Source organism: Oncorhynchus masou, chromosome 5, assembly GCF_036934945.1.
Source record: "Oncorhynchus masou masou isolate Uvic2021 chromosome 5, UVic_Omas_1.1, whole genome shotgun sequence".
Taxonomy (NCBI): domain Eukaryota; kingdom Metazoa; phylum Chordata; class Actinopteri; order Salmoniformes; family Salmonidae; genus Oncorhynchus; species Oncorhynchus masou.
The window spans coordinates 58,165,165-58,192,908 of record NC_088216.1 but is presented as its reverse complement, the minus strand read 5'-3'; the positions used below and the strand labels follow the sequence as shown (position 1 = coordinate 58,192,908).

At 42.9% G+C, this 27,744-nt stretch overlaps 1 protein-coding gene across 1 annotated transcript in view; it reads right to left on the bottom strand.

Annotated features, from left to right (window-relative positions):
* Positions 1-15,523, bottom strand: part of LOC135527488 (G-protein coupled receptor 22-like) — a 68,765-nt gene extending 53,242 nt beyond the window's left edge. Inside the window, exon 1 of the mRNA XM_064955998.1 lies at positions 15,506-15,523. The gene's annotated coding sequence lies outside the window, so the exon portion shown is untranslated. The remainder of the gene's footprint in view (positions 1-15,505) is intronic.
* Positions 15,524-27,744: the final 12,221 nt, after the last annotated feature.

Below are 27,744 nucleotides of genomic sequence, written 5' to 3'. Positions count from 1 at the left end.
TGGACTGTGGTCCGAGATTATATAATATCATGATACCTCACATTACATGTATAGGGGAGTAGTCTAGCATCCAACAAAAAGTAGTCAATTCGAGTGTAAACATTGTGAACATGAGAGTAAAAGGAGTATTCCCTACCCGTAGGGTTAGCGATCCTCCATATATCAAATAAGTTCGAATTTTTTATGTAGGTATTCAAGAATTCACTTGAATAGGAGGTAGGGGTTCGCCGGGTAGAGGATCTATCCAAATACTGGTCTAGCACACAGTTAAGGTCCCCTCCAATGACTAGGTTAGTATGGGAGATATCTGGAATCAGGGCAAGGACTCTTTTGAAAAAAGAGGGGTTATCAATGTTTGGCCCATGGATATTTAGTAGAGTTACTGAGCTAGAGTGGATTTCTCCTGTCACGATCACATACCGACCCTCTTTATCCGCAAGGGTGGTTTTATGTAGAAAGGGAATTCCTTTCCATACCAGAATCGCTGTGCCTCTCGTTTTGGCAGAGAAGTTAGAGTGATACACTTGCCCCACCCACCTACACTTAAGTCTGCTATGAGAGTTATTCTTCAGATGGGTTTCTTGCAAAAATATAATATCAGACGAGAGTGCCTTAAGAGGGGCAAGGTCCTAGCCCACCTGAATTGGTTCGTTTAAACCCTTGACATTCCAGGAAGTGAATGTAAGCCCCGCCCTCCTCTCGTTTGTAGTTCCTATGGTGGCCTGCATACCATGTAACTTGATAAAAAGTTAAGAAAACGCACCAAACCATCACGATCAGCATATGTAGCACCTACACCCGAGCAGTATCCAACCCACCCCTCCCCCCTGCAAGCACCTTTACTTCCCACCCTGTCCCCCTAATTTCCCCAACACTTACCCCCCCCCCCCCCCATCAACCCATATTTAACAGGCATGCACACACAGGAGAAAAACAAAAGGAAAAATAAAAATAATAAACACATTGTCTGGCCGATGCCAAAAAAGCACGGCGCGACCTCGAACAAGAGGTAAAACAAAAATAAAATCCCAACTATACGTTCACCTCTCACTATCCTAGAACTTCTACTAACATATGAACTGAGGAGGCTCCCGCGAATAAAGTGTTCAGTTGGCATCTAATAAACCTAAACAGAATAAGTTGCAACTTAAACATATTGCGCATTTAAGCATCATCCTGGGTCAATCCCTGAGATAAGCAAGATATAGCCTCAAGATTATATTGCTAAGCACTGCCGGTCCAAAAATAAACCATCCGCAACCAACATAGTCAGCCATACCTTTACATACTGGGGGTCAGGAGATCGGAACAAGGATTTGCTAAATTAAACGTTCCTGCATACACATACATACATATATTAATAAACATACACACACATACATACCTACATACATACCCACACAAAAAAAATCGTATATAAAAATATATATTTAAAGAATATGTATATACATCCATATGAACATATACACATACAAACATTCATACCCCAGTATAACAATCTACACTGATTTAAAATATACACATACATAATACTAAAATGCTAAGAGAAAATAGTAATAAAGTACAAATAGTAATTATATGTACGCACACCTACACAGCCATAAGCACTAAAGGGGGCTGGTGGGGCTCTAATCGGGAGAGCGGCCCACGGCTAGACAAAGGCAGAACGGCACAAAACATCAACTTGCTAACCAGGTGTCTGCGTCTGCCCCTCCCAACCATCACCCCCAGTCCCCTGCAAGCAATAAATAAATGGTATGGTAGTAAGACAAATGTAAGGATTGTAAAATAAATAACGAAACAAAACAAAAGTGGGGGAATATAAGTATATCCATCCGAAAGTGTCAGTGATCAAACCTGGAAGTAAAAATATGCATCGCTCTGAGCACAGCCGGGATGAAAGTGAATTTAACGTTAAATGAGAGCTCTGACCGCCCTCCATTGGTCGGCTCAGCGTCTTACATGTTCGGTAGCCCTTGTTGAGCCCGTTTAATACGGTTTCACCCAATATGGTATAGTATGGATTCGAGTCCATGAGCAGACCCTAACACGCAATGACAAGGCACTCTAACCTGTACGGGGGATTGGTGTATATCCCCGGATAAACTTCTCTGCGTCCAAAACCGAGGAGAGCCAAATCTTCTCACCGGAAGGCGGGGTAATTCTTAGTCTCGCATGGAAGAGTAAGGCTGGGCGAAGATGGAGTTTGTAGTGTTTGGTCATGACCTCTCTGTAGTCGGCGCGATGCTTTGCCACATCGGGCGCATAATCCTCATATACACGGAATGGATGCCCTTTATGTGACAGGTTGCCCCTCATTCGAGCTTCACGCAGGATAAGATCCTTGGTCTTGAAACTGTGACAACAGATGATTACTGGGCGAGGACGTTGGCCCGGTCCAGGCACTGGGACAAGGGAGCGATGTGCACGGTCCAGGTGGGGATCCGAATCCAAAACATCCGATCCCATTGCATCCTTCAATAGCTTGGCGAAGAAGTCAGTGGGGCGAGAGCCCGCCTCTACCCCCTCTGCCAGACCAACAACGCGAAGGTTATTACGTCTGGATCGGTCCGGTGGATGGATTATCTTGGCAAAGAAGAAATGCTCAGTAACAGATATGTAAATAGATTTGTGCACAACATTTGAAAGAAATAAGCTTTTTGTGCCTATGGAACATTTCTGGGATTTTTTATTTCAGCTCATGAAACATGGGACCAACACTTTACATGTTGCGTTTATATTTTTGTTCAGTATAAATGATTGGAGTAGTTTAGAAAAATATATGTTATTTATCTTTGTATAGCTTAATAAGGTTAATTACTTCAATCAGTCAATGTACATGCAAATCTTTCCAAGATGGCATAGCAGTGCAGACGTGTTTTGTTCTTTTGTATTTTTCGTCCTTTTTTGTACATATTTCAATTTTATTTTTAAATCTCTTTTCCATTTGAAATCAATTACACCTTCCGCTAACCTGCCTCACCCAATGTGATACGGAACCGCTATTTTTTTTTAGACCTTATAGCCAGAACTACCTAGCCATCAGGAGCTAGCCATCAGCAGATAACCAGCTAATTAGCTACAAGCTATTTAGTCATTGTTAGCCACTGCTAGCGGCACAGATACCAGCCCTTTTTTAGTCTGGATAATACCTGCCAGCCTACCAGTATCAGACTGTTTCTCCACTACAATGCCGGATTCCTGCCGTAAAACCTGGACCTGGACCATTACACCTGATCTTCACAGCTAGCTAGCTGCCACCGAGTGACCTAGTACCAAAGCTAGCCCTGAGCCAGGCCAGGCCCACCTCCCGGCCTACTCCGTTGTTCACCCGGACTCCACCCAAACACGGCTAGAATCCACTACACCGGATCCTTGCCGTAAGCTCTGGACCTTGGCACCGGATCACCGCTGCTACAGAGTGGCTAACGCCCCTGCCCCAAAGCTAGCACCAGTTAGCCGTGAGCCAGGCGCATCTCCCGGCTAGCAAACTAAATTACTACAACTACAATACCTCTTTCGCCATCTGGCTTGGATCCTTTGACGACACAGCGCCCCGCTGCACCACCACGACTGGTCTGCCGACGAATACTGCTGTGCCTTCAACCGGCCTCCGTCGGAGCAGACGCTTCTACGAGCCCTGGCCTGCTAACTTTAAACGCTGTATCGCCCGGGGGCTAGCGTAGTAGCGACTACTCCACGGCTTCCCTGTTCCATCTATTGCTGTCCCCTGGACCCTATGATCACTTGGCTACAAAGCTCATGCCTGCTGGACTGTCCATCAATCACGGTACTCCATTCTGTTTTATTTTTGTTTATCTGTCGGCCCCAGCCGCGAACTCAGGCTTTGTGTGTAGTTAACCGACCCCCTCTCTCTGCCCATTCATTGCCATTTTACTTGTTGTTGTTGTCTTGGCTGATTAGCTGTTGTTGTCTAACCCGTTGTTTTCTTAGCTGCTCTCCCAATCATCACCTGTGGTTGCTTTATGTCTCTCTCAAATGTCAATATGCCTTGTATACTGTTGTTTAGGTTAGTTATCATTTTTTTAGTTTACAATGGAGCCCATAGTACCACTCATCATACCTCTGATACCTCCTTTACCCAACTACAACATTTTCTGTCAAGATAGAACTGCCAAAGGGGGAGGAGTTGCAATCTACTGCAGAGATAGCCTGCAAAGTTCTGTCATACTTTCCAGGTCTATACCAAACAGTTAGAACTTCTAATTTAAAATATTAATCTCTCCAGAAATAAGTCTCTCACTGTTGCCGCCTGTTATCGACCCCCCTCATCTCCCAGCTGTGCCTTGGACACCATATGTGAATTGATTGCCCCCCCCCCAATCTGGCTTCAGTGTTCGCTCTGTTAGGTGACCTAAACTGGGATATGCTTGAGACCCCGGCAGTCCTACAATCTAAGCTAGATGCCCTCAATCTCACACAAATCATCAAGGAACCCACCAGGTACAACCCTAAATCTGTAGACATGGGCACCCTCATAGACATTACCCTGACCAACTTGCCCTCCATATACACCTCTGCTGTTTTCAATCAGGATCTCAGCGATCACTGCCTCATTGCCTATATCCGCTATGGGTCCGCTGTCAAACGACCACCCCTCATCACTGTCAAACGCTCTCCCTAAAACACTTCTGCAAGCACGCCTTTCTAATCGACCTGGCCCGGGTATCCTGGAAGGATATTGACCTCATACCGTCAGTCGAGGATGCTTGGTCGTTCTTTAAAAGTAATTTCCTAACCATCTTAGATAAGCATGCCCCTTTCAAAAAAATGCAGAACTAAGAACAGATATAGCCCCTGGTTCACTACAGACCTGACTGCCCTTGACCAGCACAAAAACATCCTGTGGTGGACTGCAATAGCATCGAATAGTCCCCGCGATATGCAACTGTTCAGGGAAGTCAGGAACCAATACACGCAGTCAGTCAGGAAAGCAAATGCTAGCTTTTTCAAGCAGAAATTTGCATCCTGTAGCTCTAACTCCAAGACATTTTGGGACACTGTAAAGTCCATGGACAATAAGAGCACCTCCCCCCAGCTACCCACTGCACTGAGGCTAGGTAACGCGGTCACCACCGATAAATCCATGATAATCGAACATTTCTATAAGCCCTCCTCTATGGCTGGCCATGCCTTCCTCCTGGCTACTCCAACCCAAGAGCCCTCCCCCCACCCCCCGCAGCTACTCGCCCGAGCCTCCCCAGCTTCACCCAAATCCAGATAGCAGATGTTCTGAAAGAGCTGCAAAACCTGGACCCGTACAAATCAGCTGGGCTAGACAATCTAGACCCTCTCGTTCTAAAACTTTCCGCCGCCATTGTTGCAACCAATATTACCAGCCTGTTCAACCTCTCTTTCTTATCGTCCGAGATCCCTAAAGATTGGAAAGCTGCCGCGGTCATCCCCCTCTTCAAAGGGGTGATACTCTAGATCCAAACTGCTATAGACCTATATCTATTCTCGTGTCTTTGGCTATGCCGGATTAAGTGATATGACATGCTATTCTATAAAATAATTCCTCCGTAATTAATATTACCTGATTGAGCTAATCATATAAATGTAATTAACTACAGAGTCGGGGCACCACAAAATAATATTTATAGAGCTGTTATCTTCCGAATAAACTCTTAAAGACCTAGTAATATTTTACATTAATAGCAGTCAAAATTAATCGTCACCTAAATTCAGTCTCATCTGAAAGTTGTAAATTCTTGGTTAACTTCATGAACCCTGGCTAACAAGTTGAATCAGCAATACAAAATTGGATTTAATTATTTATTTACTAAATACCTAACTAATCACACAGAATTACACATACGCATAATTAATCATAACTTGATTACAAATTACGTCATAAAGGAAAACGTCCCTAGCGGGCGGAACCGATATGACAGCTGGTTACACAAAAGAAAAGGGCTGGGTTTGAGTGAAAGAGTGGGATGATGGAGTAACAAAGGGCGAAGTTGCGCTATCGGAAATACAGTATCTTATGCATTCTAAATTACCGCCCATTTGGAAAAGGAAAATGGAATAAATATTTACTCTGAGCTGCGCTTCAGTAGGTTGGTGGTAGATGGAAGGCTGTGTTGCCAAACCGAGTCCTTTGTCCTTTGAAGAATGTCTCTGGTGGTCAATTGGATACGTTGTAGTAACGTTGTTGTGTGATAGATGGGATACTCTGTCTGTTCCTTCCTAACCCTCGTTTGCAGCTGCAGTTGCTAACTCAACGGCTAGGAGGTATCATTTCTGTAGTGAATAAGAGTTCAAAGTTCATACCATTTGCAACCAAAGCACACGCTGATGTTGGCTTCGTTCTGTAGTTATTATCTGAACCATTCTGACATCGGACCGTCGTCCTCACATCCTATGAACAGGAAGTTATGTTGTCGTAAAGGCTTTATATAGGAAGGGAGAGGAGGGCGTGTTTGAAAAGTTTTATAGCCCATGTCCCTTCACAAGGGCAGGCCACTGATTGAGAAGAGCCCTAACCTTATGAAAACCCAAATCTCATATTATAGAAGCTAAAATCACATTTCATCCCATCACAAATAATTTCATCTTTTAACAGTTAAATTGAACAACAATTCCATGTGAATCCGATAACTCTGATGTGTAGACTTTCCACTGTAGAGTTTGTCATCTTATCATTGATATGAATATCTCAGATGACAACCGAACTGACATCATATTCATTAAGTACCACCGCATATGTTCAATTGGTCAGATTACCAGAATATAGTTCATTCCCCCCCACCTTCTGATGTTCCCAGAATCTCTATGTTAACCAAGGGGTTTGCAAATGTAACATCAGTAGGGTAGAGAGAGGAAAAAGGGGGAGAGGTATTTATGACTGTCATAAACCTACCCCCAGGCCAACATCATGACACTATCCTGCCCTGCATCTCTAAAGTCTTCGAAAGAAAGCCAAGTTAATAAACAGATCACTGACCATTTTAAGTCCCACCGTACCTTCTCCGCTGTGCAATCCGGTTTCCGAGCCGGTCACGGGTGCACCTCAGCCACACTCAAGGTACTAAACGATATCATAACCGCCAAAAGACAGTAAAAGACAGTACTGTGCAGCCGTCTTCATCGACCTGGCCAAGGCTTTCGACTCTGTCAATCACCGTATTCTTATCGGCAGACTCAATAGCCTTGGTTTCTCTAATGAATTCCTCGCATGGTTCACCAACTACTTTGCAGACAGAGTTCAGTGTGTCAAATTGGAGGGCCTGTTGTCCGGACCTCTGGCAGTCTCTATGGAGGTACCACAGGGTTCAATTCTCAAGCCGACTCTTTTCTCTGTATATATCAATGATGTCGCTCTTGCTGCGGGTGATTCCCTGATCCACCTCTACGCAGACAACACCATTCTGTATACTTCTGGCCCTTCCTTGGACATTGTGCTAACTAACCTCCAAACGAGTTTCAATGTCATACAACACTCCTTCCGTGGCCTCCAACTGCTCTTAAACACTAGTAAAACCAAATGAATGCTTTTCAACCATTCGCTGCCCGCACCCGCCCGCCCGACTTGCATCACCACCCCAAAATCAAATCTAGAATCATCTTTCTATTTCACAACAAAGCCTCCTTCACTCACGCCGCTAAACTTACCCTAGTAAAACTGACTATCCTACCGATCCTCGACTTCGGCGATGTCATCTACAAAATACTGTACTCAGCAAACTGGATGCAGTCTATCACAGTGCCATCCGTTTTGTTACCAAATCACCTTATACCACCCACCACTGCGACCTGTATGCTCTAGTCGGCTGGCTATCACTACATATTCGTCGCCAGACCCACGGTCTCCAGATCATCTATAAGTCTGTGCTAGGTAAAGCTCTGCCTTATCTCAACTCACTGGTCACGACAACAACACATGTTCCAGCACACGTTCCAGCAGGTATATCTCACTGATCACCCTCAATGCCACCTCATGTGTGCCAACACCTCATGTGGCCGCCTTTCCTTCCAGTTCTCTGGTGCAAGTGACTGGAAAGAATTGCAAAAATCGCTGAAGCTGGAGACTTAAATTTCCCTCACCAACTTTAAACATCAGCTATCTAAGCAGCTAACCGATCGCTGCAGCTGTACATAGTCCAGCTGTAAATAGCCCACCCAATATACCTACCTCATCCCCATACTGTTTTTATTTAGTTTTCTAGTATCTCTACTTGCACATCATCATCTGCTCATTTATCACTCCAGTGTTAATCTGCTAAATTGTAATTCTTCGCTACTATGGCCTGTTTATTGCCTACCTACTCATGCCTTTTGCACACTGTATATAGACTTTCTGTTTTCTACTGTGTCATTGACTTGTTTATTGTGTTATTGGCTTGTTTATTGTTTATTCCATGTTATTCCATGTGTAACTCTGTGTTGTTGTCTGCGTCACACTGCTTTGCTTTATCTTGTTGTAAATGAGAACTTGTTCTCAACTAGCCTACCTGGTTAAATAAAGGTGAAATAAAATGTATTAAATGTAAAAAAACATAGCTATTAAAAACGATTCCAAAAAATACAACGTAAAACATTTCCTGTAAAATGTACCATAACTTACTGGGAGCAATTGGCTAATAAGTTACTGTAATTTATTTTACAGTATATTACTGGAATTACACATGCAGCAACATATTACCCCATGTTCTTTGCAAGTTGACATTTTTTTATTTACATTTTGGTCATTTAGCGGGTGCTCTTGTCCTTAGGAAGTTAGAGTCAGTGCGTTCAACCAAGGTTCATAAAAAACATCACAGTCATAGCAAGTAAAAAGTTTATGTAACCATTACTGAAAATGTTGTTGTAGTTCAGAATACATTGGTCTTCAAAATTGTTGTAAATACAACAATATGAAATATTGCTGACTATCTGGATAAGGCCACTTCAATACTGAGATATTCACAGTAACTTGATGCCAGAGCAATGAAACGCAGTACAATACAGTAAATGTGACTATTAAACTGTGAGAATATTATTTCTAAACTATTTTAAAGCAAGCAAGTTATCTGTAGGAATTTGCATATTATGTAAACGCAGACATTCTGTACATTACTCTGGAAATAATGGTTGATGTGGCGGGACAAGGCGGAGCCGAGTCCTTTTGCGGAATTAATTTTCCAAGGTAATGTACACTACGGAGGCGTTTATCCCGTTCATATCACATTTGCCAATGAAAACAATATGAAAGCACAGATTTACCGGCAGAAGTACTTACTTTTCTTTGATATTTCAATTTTCATCTTTTGGATGCTAGAGACACGACCCAGTCATTTGTTTGAGTAGTTGGATATTTACGTTCGTTCTTTATGTTCGTCTAACATGCTCAGTGGGAACATTATTATCCCTTGCTTGCTGCTAGCTTGCCAACTTGCTCCGGCTAGACAGTCACTACCTCTGTAGCCAGAATAACAGCTAAATTTATCCTGTTGCGTTTGTTTAAGCTGTTTATACCACAGATGCAAGAGAAAACAATACTAAGCACACATTTACCGGAAGAAATAAAACATTTCTGTTGATATTTGAATTTTTTTTTTCATACTTTCTGATATTTTGGTTTGCTTGAGACACGACCCAGTCACTTGTTCGCTTAGTTTGATATTTATGGACCCAGCCGTTCTTTTTGTTTCGTTGCAATGCTCAACATTCCTATCCCTTGCTTGCTAGCTAGCCAGCTAGCTATGGCTAACACAGTCACAACATCTACAGCCAGATTAACAGCAAAGTTGCTATTTTCTATTGACATTCATTTGGATACATCCATAACAATGAGCTGATAATGCCTGATTTTGCCTGGCATAGCTAGAAAGGTTTGCCTTCTTGTCAGGACACTCGTCAACACTGACTGTTAATTATGAGGAGATTGCATTGCATATCAAAGGCTAGAAGCTAGCAAATCTGCCAATATGACAACCCTCCCCAAAAAAACATTGCTGAAAACAGCTGGTCAAACTAGAAACGTGGGGGGATTTGACAGCATGGCGTCACTTGCGGCGTGACTGCAACAGTAGGTCATGATCAGATGCAAAAAAAATGTCTCTGCAAAAACAAATCAATGCAAGTTAGCAAACTCAGTTTTTTCCTCGTTGGACCTGCGTTTACAATTTACACAATTTCAGTGTGTGTAGTTGATGGTTTAGCTTTCTGTAACTTTGGAGCATGTACGGTCTGCATGTGTGGGCGCATATCGCGTTATGAATGAAAGGTGTCCCAATGTCTTTTCCAAATTTCCAGATATCTTTTCCAACTGTCCAGTTATCTGGTGTAGCGGTTTCAGGGCTTGTGTGGTGGATGGACATTATGTGCTTGTGAGGTTTCTTTGTTTTTTGGCTGCCAGGACCACGGACAGCTCAGGGGAAAATTTCTAGTCTGCAGCAGAACAGCCACACCTGCCTCCAGTTGTAATCAGTGCCAAACTACAGACAGGTGAAACCAATCAGTGTCTCCAGTTAACCACGCCCTGGGTTTTCTTTCGTTGTCTTTTCTTTGACCCCGGCAGGTGAAGGAGTAGGACGTTATTGGAGAGAAATTATGACTTCAAGAAGGATTGAACCCCCAAAGACCAAGATTGGAGGACCATCCACTGGTGATGAAGTGTTTACTCTGTTTGTTTTGAGTTTTGTACATCAAGAAAGCTAACGATGCCTGATAGTACTGGATAAGAGCGTCTGCTAAATGACTTAAATGTAATGTAAATGTAGTAATAAACCGGTTTAACCCTTTACTTGGATTGGTGGTGTGTGCTTGTATGCGTAAACCGTGTCTTACAAAGATCTTGGTGCCGAAACCGCCACACTGATTTTAATGTCCATTCTAGAATGCCCTTCTAGCCAATCAGAAACGAGTATTCAATGCTGTGGTATAAAGCATATTAATGAATACTAGGTGTTTCATATCACTTGCACTTCTAGAAGTCTAAACAAATTCTTCCAAACTGTCCGTAATTACAGGGCAAAACCAGGCCCCCAGTGTCCGGTCTGGATTGTGAAGCTATTGCGTAGCAACCTAGCAATGCCAAAAGCCCTGGTCTGCCCTAAAAAGTCTATGTAAATTACATTCGCCAGAACGGTAAAAAAATAAAATAATGTGTTTCTTATCATCTATATTTTTAGGAAAAGGTTTGTAGAATACCTAAAATACAGTATATTACCATATTCTGTGGGGGTACAGAATGATCACTCACACATGCAACAAAATATAGCCTCTTACAAGACACGCCTTATGTTAATTAGCCAGAGACTCTTTCACTGCCCATAATTTTTCCACAATACAAATGTACTGTATTTTACTGTACATTCTACGGTAATCTACTGTATTCAGTTTATACAGTCAGTGGCGGTTCCAGCTTGTATGGCTCCCTGGGTGAACCCCCCCCTTCAGCCCCCCCAAAAACACCATTCTGCACTAACTGTAATTCTAATTCAGACATTTGGAACAACACAAATAAATATTTAATCATAACATAAAAATCATATAAATATAAAAATAAGACTCATAAATATCAAAAAGTAACAAAGACAAATAGAAACAAATTGTAGTATATATACAAATGTATATATACAAATGTGGATACAATTCTGAGAGCTCCATTTCATGTATTAATATCAGCAGCTCAAGCAGGGTCATGGTCTTTGATGGCAAGTCAGGCAAGTTCTTCAGGTCCTGTGCAAGCTCTCTGCCATCCAAGTCGGAGTGTTCTTTATAGTGCAGTCATACTAAAGGCCTCACAATGTTCTGTCAGCTCCTCATTTGAGAGACTTTGGAAGGTTGACAGCACTCCAAACTTCTCTCCCACATTTTTCAATGTGGAAAATCTTTCCTGAAGAGCTGAGGTTGCAACATCAACAACCGCATTGAAAAATGTTACCTCCAGCTTCTTCAGGACATCACTCAAAGGCTCATCAAATGATCCGTAGGAAAATTGCCGCTTTGTGGAACTCAGCCTTCTTTCTTGTAGAACATTCATACCCTCACAATATCCTTGGCTGACATTTGTGCAGTCATAAAGCCTGTTGCCCTGTAGCTGCTGAGACCTCTCTCTGTCTTTCTGAGAAGACTGACTGCAACATCCACATGCATACTGGGAGACTGCATCAGCTTGCTCACATGTTGGATCTGTCTCCTCACCTCCTCCGACGAGGACTGGGCTTCAATCTTTATCACAGGGTCTTTGTTTTGATCCCTCACCTCAATCAGTGCCTCTCTCACAGCTGAATTTTTAGCTCCTCTAATCTTTTGAGAATCAGGGATGCCAAATGTTGGCCCGTGGACTCCTCTGTATCCAAAACCCCCATAAAATGTTCCTTTATGTGGGGCTCCTCCTTCAGTGACACAATTATAATCACAACTGACAACTGTTGACTGTGGCTGACATCTGAGATGCAATCTAGAATTATAGAGAATAATTTTGCCAGTTTGATGTCACTCACTGCTATTGAAATGACCTTGCTGCTCAACAAATCAATGAGTTCATTCTGCATTTGGTGGCCAAGGTAGCTGGTGGTGTGACTCGAGGTCCCTTTTTGGACACGGTTAAGGTGCTCTTTCATGACTGGATCCAATTTTGCCATCAGTTCAACCTCTTTGAGAAAATGTCCATTTGATGGAGAGTACAGTGTTTCTGTGTCCCCTTTGTGCCAGATTCTAATTGCCAGAGACTGCACAATAGCAGTCAGACGTGTCAACACCTCTCTCCATCTTATCTTCTCAGCCTACATAAGTGCCATCTCATGCTTATGAATTGTTTCCCCTTTTGTGATCCTCATTGCCAGTTCTTTCCATGTTTTCATGCAGTGTTGGTGTTCTGGACTGCTGTCGTGTGAAGTCAGCAAAGAACGTGCATGTTTCCAGTCTGTCAGTCCTGAGTTTGCTAAATAAATGTTCTTCTTAGAAAAGTGCTTGCAGCAGAAGCAGAAAAGGCTGTTGTTTCTTTCAGAATACACCAACCAACTTCTAGGGATGTTTTTACCACTCACCAGGGTCTTCCTGAAATACTGGTGGTGGCAACTTCTTCCATCACTCTCATTCCTTGGGAAAACAAAGTTTGGTGGTACCTCACTTGGTCCTCTGCAAACTAGTTGTGTCCGAATTCTGTCAGTCAGAACTGAAGGCCAGTCAGAAGGGTCTGTAGACAGGGTCTGTAGACGGTGGTTCATCCTCAGCAGCAGGATTTGGTGAGGATGCTGCTACAGGCATTTCTAATGGAGAGCACATGGGCATTAGTTAACACACATTATTCACCACATTTATAGATATTTTTTTTTAATTTTACCTTTATTTAACTAGGCAAGTCGGTTAAGAATAAATTCTTATTGACAATGACGGCCTAGGAACAGTGGGTTAATTGCCTTGTTCAGGGGCAGAACGACAGATTTGTACCTTGTCAGCTCGGGGATTCATTCGAGCAACCTTTTGGTTACTGGCCCAACACTCTATAACCACTAGGCTACCTGCCGTCCCATACATACCCAGTAATTATACAATCATCACTGTTACCTACAATATGGAAACTTAAAACTTTGCAAAAGGGAAATTATTTATTTTGTTAATGTTATGCAGGGATGCACACATAAACACAGGTGTGGGTGCGCACAAACACACCTGAATAATCCTGCTGGAGTGAAGTGGAAGCAAATGGGTCTTCATCCTCAGGCAACATTTGTGAAGACACCTGTGTGGCTGAGAAAGGTATGTGGCTCCTCATCCTGGCCAGTGCCAGAGTGTGCTCCAAAATATTTCAGAAGTGCCCTTGAATTTGCATTGAAATACAGTATGATTCTGACAACCTAAATACATTTGTTGCACAATTATATATTCATGTCATTATGCACAATTTATCAAACTTTCAGAATAGGAACCAAATGAACCATACAACCTTGGCTAATTCTAGGCACAAAAGACATCCCAAAAGACTCAATGTATCACAAAAGATACAAAATCTCAACATAATAGACGTCTTATAAGTTTGCCTAAAGCATTGGAAATTCCCCTTACTGAGTTCAGGACCTAGTCAATACAATCACAGAAAACCTTTATGATGTCACCTCAATGAAAGTTAACCAAATCAATAACGTGCTAGTTAGGTTGTAATCGTTTTGCTGCAGGCTACACACATTATCATGATGAAACTGTGTGAAATGATATCCAATGTTATGTAACCTAGTTGGACTGAAATTTGTCACCCTATGTGTAATTGCATAGCAAGCAACATAGCAACATAGGCTGACAAACATAAGTGTTATACTAGCCTCTTTCATTTCATGCATAATATTATACTCATAAAGAGATGACATAGCTGCAATACCTTTATCTTTTGCACGTTTCTCCTCTTCTTCTTTCCTCTTTTTCCGAAACTGGGCACTGATGGCTTAGACCTTTTCTTACCCATTTGTGTTGATTTGGTACTCAAGCATCAATGCATTACCCATCCCCAACACTGTCAACCAAGAGCCAAGACTAAACCAATTCACCTTGGTGAGGTGCAGAATGGTTTTATATTATTCTTCACGATTTTGCACAAACCAGAAAAAAATGCAACAATATGTCTGTGAAACTATATATTCACAGTATTATGAATGAATTGTGGTTTATTTGGTAGCATTTCGTAGTGTGACTGATTTTACTAATGCATTAGTACTGTACAAAGTTAGAAGGGCACTATTTGATAGATTCCCCCGCTCACACTACCTCGTGCTTCCAGTGGGGAGACCTGAGGTCAACCTACCCCTGCCCCCTACCCATCTTCTACTTCTGAGTGGGAGACCTTTCCAGGCAGTAGCCTGCCTAGCTCACAAACTGGATATGGGCGCCCACTCCGACAAGGTTAATTGACCCCCAGTCCCACACGGTGACATGATATCATTGACGTGATGTGCAAATGAGCGATAGAAAACCGATCGCGCAAAAGTCACCATTCCAAATGATTTTGTGCGGGCGCCCCGTGCCGCCACCGGCAAGATGCCGCACTGGGTGGCTGCCCATGTCCCCATACCTAAATCCGCCACTGAATAAAATAAGTTACTGATAAAATTACAAAAATGGTTAACAATGTAGAATTGATGTGACTTATTTAGTTTTGAGTCAGTACCATATAAATATTTTAAGCAATAATTACTTTTCATTGACTTTTAGTTCAACATACTAGGAGTATTTGAGTTAAAAATGCCTTAAGATTTACAGCAGCACCCTCAGCACCCCTACTTCCTGTGGCTATGTGTGGCATATGTCTATGGCTTCTACTGCAAAATGTATGTTAATGTTGCATAATTCAAAATGTTAATTCAACAATTTCTTCAACCTTCTTTAATATATATCAATGTATAAAACAAACAAATAATCATTCAAGAGATAAATTAACAATAAAGATGAAAAAAATATATTGTGGATGAAATGGTGGTTGGCTAATGGTAGGCTGTAACCTATATAGAATCATAAACATAATGTAAATGGATAGATATCTTCCGAGAGGTTTTTAACTTACCTTCTCCGGACGGTTAACAAGGGGAATTCCCGCTACATTTACTGCAGGTGTCCGCGCGCTGCGCTATCTCTCACGTGCACGGAGCACCTATTCACTCCAGCGGACTCCAGGACAGCTGGTTGTTGCGCAACGTGACAGGAATCATTTCGCGCCTTTAGCGCCGGATTGGGGAAAAAATCATCCACGGGACAAGAAAGAGTAGTTACCAGTGACCTTTTTTTCTGTCCATAAATCAGTTAATTCCTCCAATTTTTAACGTTTTCCCTCTCAGGACCCTATCAGCTCCTTGTCTCTCCGCAGAGAGTGAAAAATCCCATACATAGACAGATCAGTCAAACGTTAACACACGCACTGCAGCGGGTAGTCGCTCTTGGAGCACAGCGGCGCATCCTTCATCCAATACGGTCACGATCTGCAGGCAGGACGGAAATCGAATGCTTTAGTTGAAGAGGGAATGGACTAGAAGCGAGGGAGGGATTCGTGAAGGGCGAACGCTCCCTTGTAGTAATTCCGTGTGATTCCCCAAATCCTGAAATATCTTCTGCTCCCTCTCGTGTATATTACAACACTCTACGACACCCCCTCCACCCCACCCTCTCTCTCAAAGCGGACAATTATTATGAGGAGATGATGCAAGAAAAACAGGTGCGCTCGAGCATTAAACCGTCGACCTTTTCATACTATATTAAACACATTGTATTCAGACATTTTTCCATTTCATTTGGTTATTTTCCTATATTTTCCCCTGTATTTGCTAGAGGGAAGGGGTCCACTCAATCAATCACACTGACTTGAATATGAACAGGTATCAGTAGGCTAGTGAAAAACTAAATTACTTTATACAGTACATTGTCTGAATATGTCAGACGCTTGCACAAAAAAATGTCAGTCAGTAGCTAGGTTTCCATCTAATTGGCGACAGGAGTTCATGCAAATACTATAGAATCCGCAAAAAGAAAATATGCGTATTTTCCCACAAGTGGTGTGTTTTCACCAAATTGACTTTTTGTGGATAAACATCAATGCGCGATGAAGTTGTTCACGCCCTTTCGCTTAAATTTTCACGTACAGAATGAAAATCTAAAGTTCTATATGTTTCCATCGCATTTTCAACTCTACCATTAGTTTTGTCACAAAAACACCAAATGTGTTACTCTGGTCTTGGCACGTGCTCTATAACCAACAGCTCGCAGATAGCCTCCAGTGCGGGTAGGCTAGGCGGATAGGCAAATCTACATGATGAGATTATTCTGGTTAAAACCCGGAATATTTTTTATTTGTCAAACGGGAGTCAAGTATAGTTCATGTCACCAGAGTAAAATCCCCAATATTTATCGGAAATTAGCATTTTCACCACCCTGTGAAGTTCATCATGTATTTAATCTGTATCATAATAATTACTTTGATATGATGGTTATTATATCAATAATTTTGCATAATATCGTTTTCACCGCCATTTCTCCCATAAGTAATTTTACTGACAGATAATTATCTATAATTATCCATAATAATCTCATTATATAGCCTAGACTAGACAATCCGCACTATATCTGCAAAGTGTTGGCTAGAGCGCAGGTGCCAAGACTTGAGTTGGCACATTTGCTACTTGACTCAACCGTTGTTGTTACAAAACTATAGGTAGTTAATAATGAGATGGAAACACATTCAATTTTAGATTTTTATTCGGCACATGAAACTTTAAGACAACACTTAAGCCAACAAATACATTGTGTGTGCACTACCTCGTCACGCACTGATTTTTTTATTAATTCTATTTGGTGGAAACATAGGCCTACCACTGGTGGGAATATGCACATATGTTCTTTATGCGAAATACACAATATTCATATTAAAATCTGTCACCAATTGGATGGAAAAGCTACTGTCAGTCCATATTCGACCATTTGAATCTCTACATGTGAGAGGGTGAAACGTTAACCTACATAAATTATGAGATGTGTCAAGGTGTTTGAGGGATGAATAAAGTGAAGGGTAAAATAGGTGACACATAAAGGGGTGGATGCATGGGCATTAGGTTTGTATGGGAATATGTCAAGAAGACGTTGAGCGAACATATAGTGCATTTGAAAGTATTCAGACCCCTTGAATTTTCCACATTTTGTTAAATTACAGCCTTATTCTAAAATTGATTAACTTGTTTTTTCTCCTCATCAATCTACACACAATACCCCAGAATGACAAAGCAAAAACAGTTTGTAGACATTTTTAAACATTTATAAAAAACAAAAAACAATAACTGAAATATCACATCTACAAAAGTATTCAGACCATTTACTCAGTACTTTGTTGAAGTAACTTAGGCAGCAACTATAGCATTGAGTCCTCTTGGGTAAGACACTACAAGCTTGGCACATCTGTTTGGGGAGTTTCTCCCATGATTCTCTGCAGATCCTCTCAAGCTCTGTCAGGTTGGATGGGGAGCATCGCTGCACAGCTATTTCAGGTTTCTCCAGAGATGTTCTGTCAGGTTCAAGTCCGAGCTCTGGCTGGGCCACTCAAGGACATTCAGAGACTTATCCTGATGCCACTCCTGCGTTGTCTTGACTGTGTGCTTAGGGTCGGTGTCCTGTTGGAAGGTGAACCTTCGCCTCAGTCTGAGGTCCTGAGTGCTCTGGAGCAGCTTTTCATCAAGGATCAATCTGTACTTTGTTATGTTCATCTTTCCCTCGATCCTGACTAGCTTCCCTGTGTCTGCCGCTGAAAAACATCCCACAGTATGATACTGCCACCACCATGCTTCATCATAGGGATGGTGCCAGGTTTCCTCCAGACATGCCGCTTGGCATTCAAGCCAAAGAGTTCAATCTTGGTTTCATTAGACCAGTGAATCTTGTTTCTTATGGTCTGTGAGTCCTTTAGGTGACTTTTGACAAACTCAAAGCGGGCTATCATGTTCCTTTTACTGAGGAGTGGCTTCTGTCTGGCCTCTATATCATAAAGGCCTGAATGGTGGAATACTGCAGAGATGGTTTTCCTTCTGGAAGGTTCTCCCATCTCCACAAAGGAACTCTGGAGCTCTGTCAATTGATTGGACATGATTTGGAAAGGCACACACCTGTCTATATAAGGCCCCACAGTTGAAAGTTCATGTCAGAGCAAAAACCAAGCCATGAGGTTGAAGGAATTGTCCATAGAGCTCCGAGACAGGATTGTGTCGGGGCACAGATTAGGGGAAGGGTATGAAAAAATGTCTGCAGCATTGAAGTTCCCCAAGAGCACAGTAGCCTCCATCATTCTTAAATGGAAGAAGTTTGAAACCACCAAGACTCTTCCTAGAGTTGGCTGCCCAGCCAAATTGAGCCATCGGGGGAGAAGGGGCTTGGACTTGGCAGTGAGGTGACCAAGAACCTGATGGTGAATGACAGAGCTGTAGAGTTCCTCTGTGGAGATGAGAGAATCTTCCAGAAGGACAACCATCTCTGCAGCACTCCACCAATCAGGGCCTTTATGGTAGAGTGGCCAGACGGAAGCCACCCCTCAGTAAAAGGCACATGACAGTTAACTTGGAGTTTGCCAAAAGGCACCTAAAGACTCTCAGACCATGAGAAACAAGATTCTCTTGTCTGATGAAACCAAGATTGAACTCTTTGGCTTGAATGCCAAGCATCACGTCTGGAGGAAACCTGGCACCATCCCTAAGTTGAAGCATGGTGGTGGCAGCATCATGCTGTGGGGATGTTTTTCAGCGGCAGGGACTAGGAGACTAGACAGTATTGAGGCAAAGATGAACGGAGCAGTACAGCGAAATCCTTGATGAAAAGCTGCTCCAGAGTGCTCAGGATCTCAGATTGGGTGAAGGTTCACCTTCCAACAGGGCAATGACCTTAAGCACACAGTAAAGACAATGCAGGAGTGGCTTCGGGACAAGTCTCTGAATGTCCTTGAGTGGCCCAGACAGAGCTCGGACTTCAACCAGATCAAACATCTCTGGAGAGACCTGAAAATAGCTGTGCAGCAACATTCCCCATCCAACTTGAGTGTGCTTGTGAGGCTCTGCAGAGAGGAATGGTTGTCATCAGAATTACACCAATGCAGGATGAAAGGGGCCCACAAAATTGTGAACCGCAATAAAAAATCTAATATAGAAAATACAAATCTACTGCTCTCAAAAGTATCTTGTTACAAAATACATTGGAGTATAGTTCAGCGCAGTGTAATACAAATTACAAAATACTCAGAAGTAATTGAAATATATATTTCAAATACATGTAGCAGAAGTACTTCCCATGGCTGCGGCTGACCCCACTTTGAGAACCCCTTCTCTAGTCTGTATCCTGCACTCTTATAAGTAAAGGAGTCTGGAAGAACCTTTCGGGGTTCTAAAAATGGCCATACATAGGGAACCTTTCCAGTTCAAATAGTTCCTTGAACCCCTCTGAACACAGCTGCGGGAAGTAGTTGGGTGTTGGTGCGGCTTTTTCTTGTAGAGGGGGGAGGTGGATGCAGAAGTTTTTTGTTGTTGCCTGCACTGAAGATATCTATATCAGCCCACGAATACAGGACTAGTAAATGCCCAGTGCACTACTTTTGTGATTTTTTAAAAACTAAATGTATTTGAGGGTTTACTAGCATTTGTAACTTGAGTCTCATAATTATCTGTACAAAAAAGTTAATCTGGTAATATCTGTGGAATATAAAATACTTGCTTGATATATGTTTTCCAGTTTCTTGAAATACTTTGCAAATGCAACTTATTTAAGTGTGAAAACTGAAATGATCTATTCATTCATTTTCTACAGTAGCTCTTATTCAGCGAAACTGACAATAGTGAGTGCATACATTTTCATATTGGTCCTCCGTGGGCATCGAACCTACAACCGTAGCATTGCAAACACCATGCTCTAGCAACTGAGCCACAACATCATAAACCACTTGATGTCTTAATCTACCAATTACTGTATTGTGTGTTGTTTTTCTTCATGGTGGTGGAAAGTCTACAGGTATAAACCTAGATGACCAGCCTATGTACAATACAGTAATGTACATTTACATTAAGTGGTTTGTAAGGATGGTAAATTAATACTGCACAAAAAGTGATTGTTTTCCATGTTATTTGATCAAGAAAAATATTTAATTTGATGTGGATGTTTTGTGTCTTTGCCCATAACACTGCACCTTTTGATGTAAATGTTTGAGGACAGGGTTTTGCTCTTTCTGAATACTGTACATGAGAATGACAATCGCGGAGAAAGGGAGAGGGCAACAACTCTTACAATTCCAACTATTGAATCTTGCAAGATACTGCTGTTAATAATACAACTACCTTTTTGCCAAAGCGGAGATGCCACAAAAAAATGTGTGCATGCTACTGAAGTCTACCTCTTGGGTTGTGCCGTGGAGATCTTTGTGGGCTATACTCGGCCTTGTCTCAGGATGGTAAGTTGGTGGTTGAAGATATCTCTCTAGTGGTGTGGGGGCTGTGCTTTGGCAAAGTGGGTGGGGTTATATCCTGCCTGTTTGGCCCTGTCCGGGGGTATCATCGGATGGGGCCACAGTGTCTCCTGACCCCTCCTATCTCAGCCGCCAGTATTTATGCTGCAGTAGTTTATGTGTCGGGGTCAGGGTCAGTCTGTTATATCTGGAGTATTTCTCCTGTCTTATCCGGTGTCCTGTGTGAATTTAAGTATGCTCTCTCTAATGCTCTCTTTCTCTCTTTCTTTCTTTCTCTCTCTCGGAGGACCTGAGCCCTAGGACCATGCCTCAGGACTACCTGGCATGATGACTCCTTGCTGTCCCCAGTCCACCTGGCCGTGCTGCTGCTCCAGTTTCAATTGTTCTGCCTGCGGCTATGGAACCCTGACCTGTTCACTGTGATTACTATTATTTGACCATGCTGGTCATTTATGAACATTTGAACATCTTGGCCATGTTCTGTTATAATCTGCACCCGGTACAGCCAGAAGAGGACTGGCCACACCTCATAGCCTGGTTCCTATCTAGGTTTCTTCCTAGGTTTTGGACTTTGTAGGGAGTTTTTCCTAGCCACCGTGCTTCTACACCTGCATTGCTTGCTGTTTGGGGTTTTAGGCTGGGTTTCTGTACAAAACTTTGGCATATCAGCTGATGTAAGAAGGGCTATATAAATAAATTTGATTTGATTTACATTGGTTCACTAATATAAGTAAAAGCCCAGTGCACTACCTTTGTGATTTTATTTATTTATTAATATTCCAATTTTTCAGGGGGTACAGCACCCCTACTTCTTGCACCTATGCTTCTGAAAAGGCTATTTGAGGAACCCATGTGTAAAGAATCCTACTCATTACTCCTTGTGCTTAATTACGTCACATTTGTTTTGAGCCAAGTTCTCTATGGGCTTTGAACGGGGCACCTGGCTCACACCTGGGAAGCAGCCCAGTTCCAAAAGGAATGCAATGAACTTTCCCCCTGTGCAAAACACACCTACCCTGGCACCTGGGCCAGATTAATCAAATCCACTCACTGGAAATACAAAGATGAAGGCAGGCGGGAGGAGAATAGATCAGGTGGGACCATTCTAGCCAATGCGAGGGCAGATATGCATATGAACAACAGGCCATAGAGTTTACTTGTCTTTGTATCTGTGCCATTATCACGCCTGTGACAGCATGGGCAGTGCCATTGAGTCTATCTCCATTTTAAAGTAGTCCATTTTCTTATTCTTCCCCACTGATTGCTCCCAACTATTAGGAATATCCACCCAGTTGACTACTTTAAACTGGTGGAAGCCTTCAATGGCAATGTCCATGCTAAAACTGGTTATATCCAAGATGAGTCCTCTATCTCTATTTTATTTTTAACATTTTTTATTTAACCTTTATTTAACTAGGCAAGTCAGTTAAAAACAAATTCTTATTTACAATGACGGCCTACACCGGCCAAATCCTATGACAACAGCCACAACTCCGATATAAAGTCGTTTTTTCAAAGTTACAGAAATTCCACGTGCGTCCACCTCTATCAGTGCATTCGTAACAACCTAACCATTACAAAACTTCTAATTTGATCAAATAAGCCACACGTAGCAAGTGAGAAATTACATTTTTTGTTGACCAAATTAGACATTTTTTCATTGAATTCCATACAAAACTTCCTAACTTCGTGGCCTTTCTTTTTGTGTACAGATTTTGGGTGGTGTAAAACCTCTTGCTTCGCTTCTTCCTCTGGCTACATTGAACCATTAAAGGTGTCTCCAAGAACCCATCGTCCAATCGAAGGTGCAAATTCAAACCATTGACTAGCAATGGTTCCTTGACGAACTCCAGGGTTTCCTTGAGACTCTCCAGGGTTTCTGCACTAGCCACTACTTATTCTAAGAGTGTATCGTGCTCTCTCTCTTTGTCACACACACACACACACGTAGTACTCAAATACACAGGTAATCAAAGACGTTCTCTAGCGTCTACCTGTCTGACTATCAAACCCTCGCCATCGCCACACGTGCACTAAACTTCACAAAGCAAGGAATGATGGGAAAACACAGTAGTGTATTCAGAAAAAAAGCGAGAAGTGCATACTAAGGGAAAATGAGGGGAGAGAAACAGGGAGAGAATGCAAATCTGCAGAAGCCAGAGGGTGCTGCTGGGGGAAATTATGGTGAGGTCGGAGACTCTGAGTCATTTAATTGGATTTTAGATTAGAACACAGTGGTTTGACTGACATCTCTCTGCAGCTCGCTCTCTCTCTCTCTCTCGCCCTGTACATGCCTAGATCTTTGTCGCTACGGAAGGTTTTTCAAGGCCATTTCCCGATGTGCTACACACACACGTGACTTGACAAATAAAAGGAGCTTGAAAAATAAATGGATAATTGGACATTTTATCAAAGTCTAATGGGGGACAATTTGTTCTTAAATAAGACAAAATCATTTATAACGGAATGTTCCAGTACAATATACAGTAGGTTCCGGCAATCCCTTTATTGTTTGAGATACTTTTAAATGTACCTTCAGAGGTCATTCAATTCAATATTCATTAGCAAAGAAAAAACAGTTTCTGTCTAAAGAGACAAGACTAACAAGAGAAATACAGGAACTAACAGTACAGGTAGATGGCAATAAAACAGTAGAACAGAGGTACAAAACAAGTTAGAGGAAAAACAAAAAGAACTGGAGGAATTCTGGACAATTTCACGCCATATGTATTGAATCAAAATAAAATAAATCGTGAACATGAAAAATAAAGTTGAGAATGTAGAGGAGGAGGCACAGGATGAACCAGGCTGGGGAGACCTACTGGAGGCCTGGTCCTTGGAGGAGGCACTGGATGGACCGGGCAGTGGGGAAGCACTGGAGATCTGGTGCCTATCCCTGGCACCACTCTTCCCGGCTGAATGCCCACTTCAGCCCGGGAACGGGCGGAGCGCAGGCATAGGACGAACCGGGCTGTCACAGGGCACTGGAGACACAATGCGCAGAGCCGGCGCAGGATAACCTGGGCCGAAACGATGCACTGGAGACCAAGCACGCTGAGCTGCCACAGGTGCCTGTGATCTAAATCTACTCGGGCAACTTCAACCTCGGGGTGCGCAAGCAGCCACTTGGCCGCATGGCCAAAGTGCCACGGCAGCTGTTCCGCCCGAGGACCCGTGTTAGACCACACCATTACGCTTCTCGCCTAATATGAGAAGAACACCCGCAGGAGGTAGCTGGACGGGTGTATCACTGGATGAGCAAGCTCTGTTAACAAGAACGAAACAAAAATTGCATCCAGCTTGAGGGGGAAATGTGGTACCCCCCTACCTCCCTCCCCGATGGGACAGAGCATGCGAGCCCTGGCGACCCACTTGTACCTGCCACCCCACATGAACTGGAACACAAGCCTCACTAGAGGCCTCCTCAGACAAGCCGGCAATGGGTAGATGTACGCCAAATACAAAAGAGATGGCAATACATCCACCTTTAGGACCAGGACCTTGCCCATAAAAGACAAAGACCTAGCCTTCCACATTGCCAGCTTCTTCTGTACCACTGCGATACCCATGTTCCAGTTCAGCGTCGCTGAGCCGGAGGTCTCAAAATGGACCCCGAGAATCCTCAGGGCCCCCTCACAGAGAGATAACCCCCCGGGCACATCCGTCCTGCCGCGCCATCTTCCGAAAAATTTCACGGAAGACTTTGCGTGGTTCAGAACCGCTCCCGACGCTCGGGTGAAGTCCCCAATAATGGCAAGGGACCTTGTCAGGCACGAGTCCTAGCAAAGCAGCAAGGAAGTGTCATCGGCGTACTGCGTCAACTTGACGCGCAAACCACCGCTTCCAGGGATCAACAAGCCCTCCACCCCTGTGTCTGCCCTAATGGCAGCCCCTAGAGGCTCAAGGTACAGAACGAAGAGAAGAGCCGAGAGCGGGCACCCCTGCCTGACCCCAGACGAGAGGTCAAAAATGTCACCCATGTGACCGTTTACGCTAACCCGGCACCCCGCTCCGACATATACAGTACGGATCCATCCTATAAACTTCTCCCCAAATCCTAACCTACCTAACACTCTGTAAAGAAAGGATCTATTCACGCGATCAAAGGCTTTCGCCTGATCTAGCGCTGCTACCATTAAAGGCAGCCCTCTATCTTCTACCCAAGCAATGGAGTCCCTGACCAACTGCAGGTTCCACCTGATAGAGCGACCCTCTACCCCGCACGTCTGATCCTCATGGACGACGTAGGGAAGGGCTGTGCACAACCGATCCGCTAGGACCTTTGCAAGCAGCTTGTAGTCTACACACAGCATGGTCAAAGGTCGCCAGTTGCCAAGGTCTGTTGCGTCCCCCATCTTGTGAAGAAGTGACAGCACACCGACGGCCATTGATCCCATCCATCCCAGGTGCCTTCCCTTTTCCCATCCTCCAGATAGCGCTGCTCCTCCCGGCCACGATGCTTGGTATGTTTGTGGTGGTTAGTTCTGTAATGCTCGTCTGAAGAAGAGGACCAAGGTGCAGCGTGGTACGTGTTCATGATATTTTCTTTTAAAGCAGAACACGAGAACAGAAAATAACAACGAGAAAACCGAACAGTTCTGTAAGGTAACTAAAAGTATACAGAAAACAACTACCCACAAACACAGGTGGGAAAAGGCTGCCTAAATATGATTCCCAATCAGAGCCAATGATAGACAGCTGCCTCTGATTGAGAACCACACCCGGGCCAAACACAAAGAAATAGAAAACATAGAAATACAGAAACTAGAATGCCCACCCTAGTCACACCCGGCCTAACCAAAATAGAGAATAAAAGCCTCTCTATGGCCAGGGCGTGACAACGCTCTTGCCTGCATGTACTACCGTTTGGTTATGCTACTCGTATCTTTGCGCTCAATGTCTGTTTCTTTGTGATTTTTGTCATTATCTTTCCTGAAGGGCGGGGTTTAGAGGGAGGCATAGACTTAGAGTTTCCATTGGTCTGCTAGTTTTGGAGTAACGGTTCGTCTTAACCCAATCAATGAACATGACAGACAGGCTTTTTTTATTTGCCTACTTAAGTAGACGGTCTGACGTACCACTACGCATCAAATCTTCCCCCTGTGCCCGCATGTTCTGAACATGGCGAATCAGTTACCAACACCTGCACTGAATGTTGTGCAACAGGTAATTCATATGTTTACCTAGGTAGTTAGAAGGGTTAGAGGCAGTGACACATCAAATCATTGATTGGGTTACGCCAAACTTTCACTACAAAACTAGCGGACCAAAGGAGACTCATTGTCTATGCTTCCCTCTAAACCCCGCCCTTCATGGAAAAATAATGCCTAAACTCGCAATGGAAAAGAATGGCAGTGAAAGCATGAAACAGACATCGAAAGCAAAGATACGCGTAGCGTAACCAAAAGGTAGTACATGCAGGCAAGAGCATAGGCAACATGTATTTAATAGGATTGGTTGCTGGGAAAGTTTAACCAAAAATGATTTTTGCATTCCTTTTCAAATATTATTTTTAATAATTTGTCATAGAGCTTTGCTCTCGCTTTAAAAGTATTTGCTTATAATTTTTGGGTTTTGCTTTTGATGTCTTATTTTTGTTTACAATTCTATACATTTTGCTTTCAATTGTTTGGGTTTTGATTTCAACATTCATTATTTCACCTGTCCTCAAAAATAAAATGTTTACTTTCTCAACGATATTTTTAATGTTGACGATTTATTTTATTTTGAATTCAATATGGCGTGAAATTGACCCCATACCATGTGGAGAAATATGGAGAAAAATTCACCAAATTCTTTCTGAATCTTCCACACAGGAACACTACCAAAAATAATTTGCAGAAACTCCTTACTAAAGACGGTGTCATCCATGATTCTCAAATTATATTTTAAAAGAAGGAAGCTAAATCTTTTCAGCGTAGTAGCAGTCAAGATACTGTCCGGCACCGTCCAAGAGCGGGCAACAGACCAATCTGTAGTCAGTCGGGTCAACTAAAAGTGCCTCATCCCATACGCTAAGATCAACAGTCATGGGTCCCTCGTACTGGATTTGGTTTTGAATGGCTTGTGGTAACTCAAGGGAATGTTTAGCAAAAGCGTCCGGCATTTCAATCTCAATGTCTATCCTGTCGTCAGGAAGTTAGTATAGAGCGAGGTCGTCTATGTGAATAATCGCACCCTCTGGTACCTTAACAAAAACAGTCTGGTTGGGGAGGCTCAATTGGGTGATGAAGTGATGGCGTTCGTAAGTCATAGTGGCGGACGCGAATGACCAACCATTGGTTCCCTACCACGTCCACTTGTGTGGTGGTGGCCCCATCCCTGGCTGTTAGTTTGGCTCTACAGCGTTCGTCGCTGTTGATAGCGTTAATACCACAAAGACGCTCAATGTTATCCCTTAAAAACGGTTTGCTGGGACAGAGGTAGTGGACATCTTTGGTTAGAGTAGACATTAACAGGTTAGGGGTGAAATGATGTGGGGGTTTTATGACCCCTCACGCCCCTGGTAAATCTTAGGCCACAGACAAATTTCTTTTGTCCTGTTACTATGGAGAACCAGCCTCAGAACATTAAACATGAAATAAACAGACTTTGGAACAATGGTTTCCGTCAGCCACAACGGTGGTCATGACGATAGATGGAATATGAAAATGTATGTCATTTTTGTCTTGTTATTAAAGGTTAATAGATTATGTTATTACAAAAACATTGTAACGTCAACAGTTTACCAAGTATATGTTTGATGTTTATACATTGTACATTGTATGGATAATGTCCAAACCAAAGAGAATGTTTTGGTAAAGATGAAATGTGAAGTTAGTTGTCTA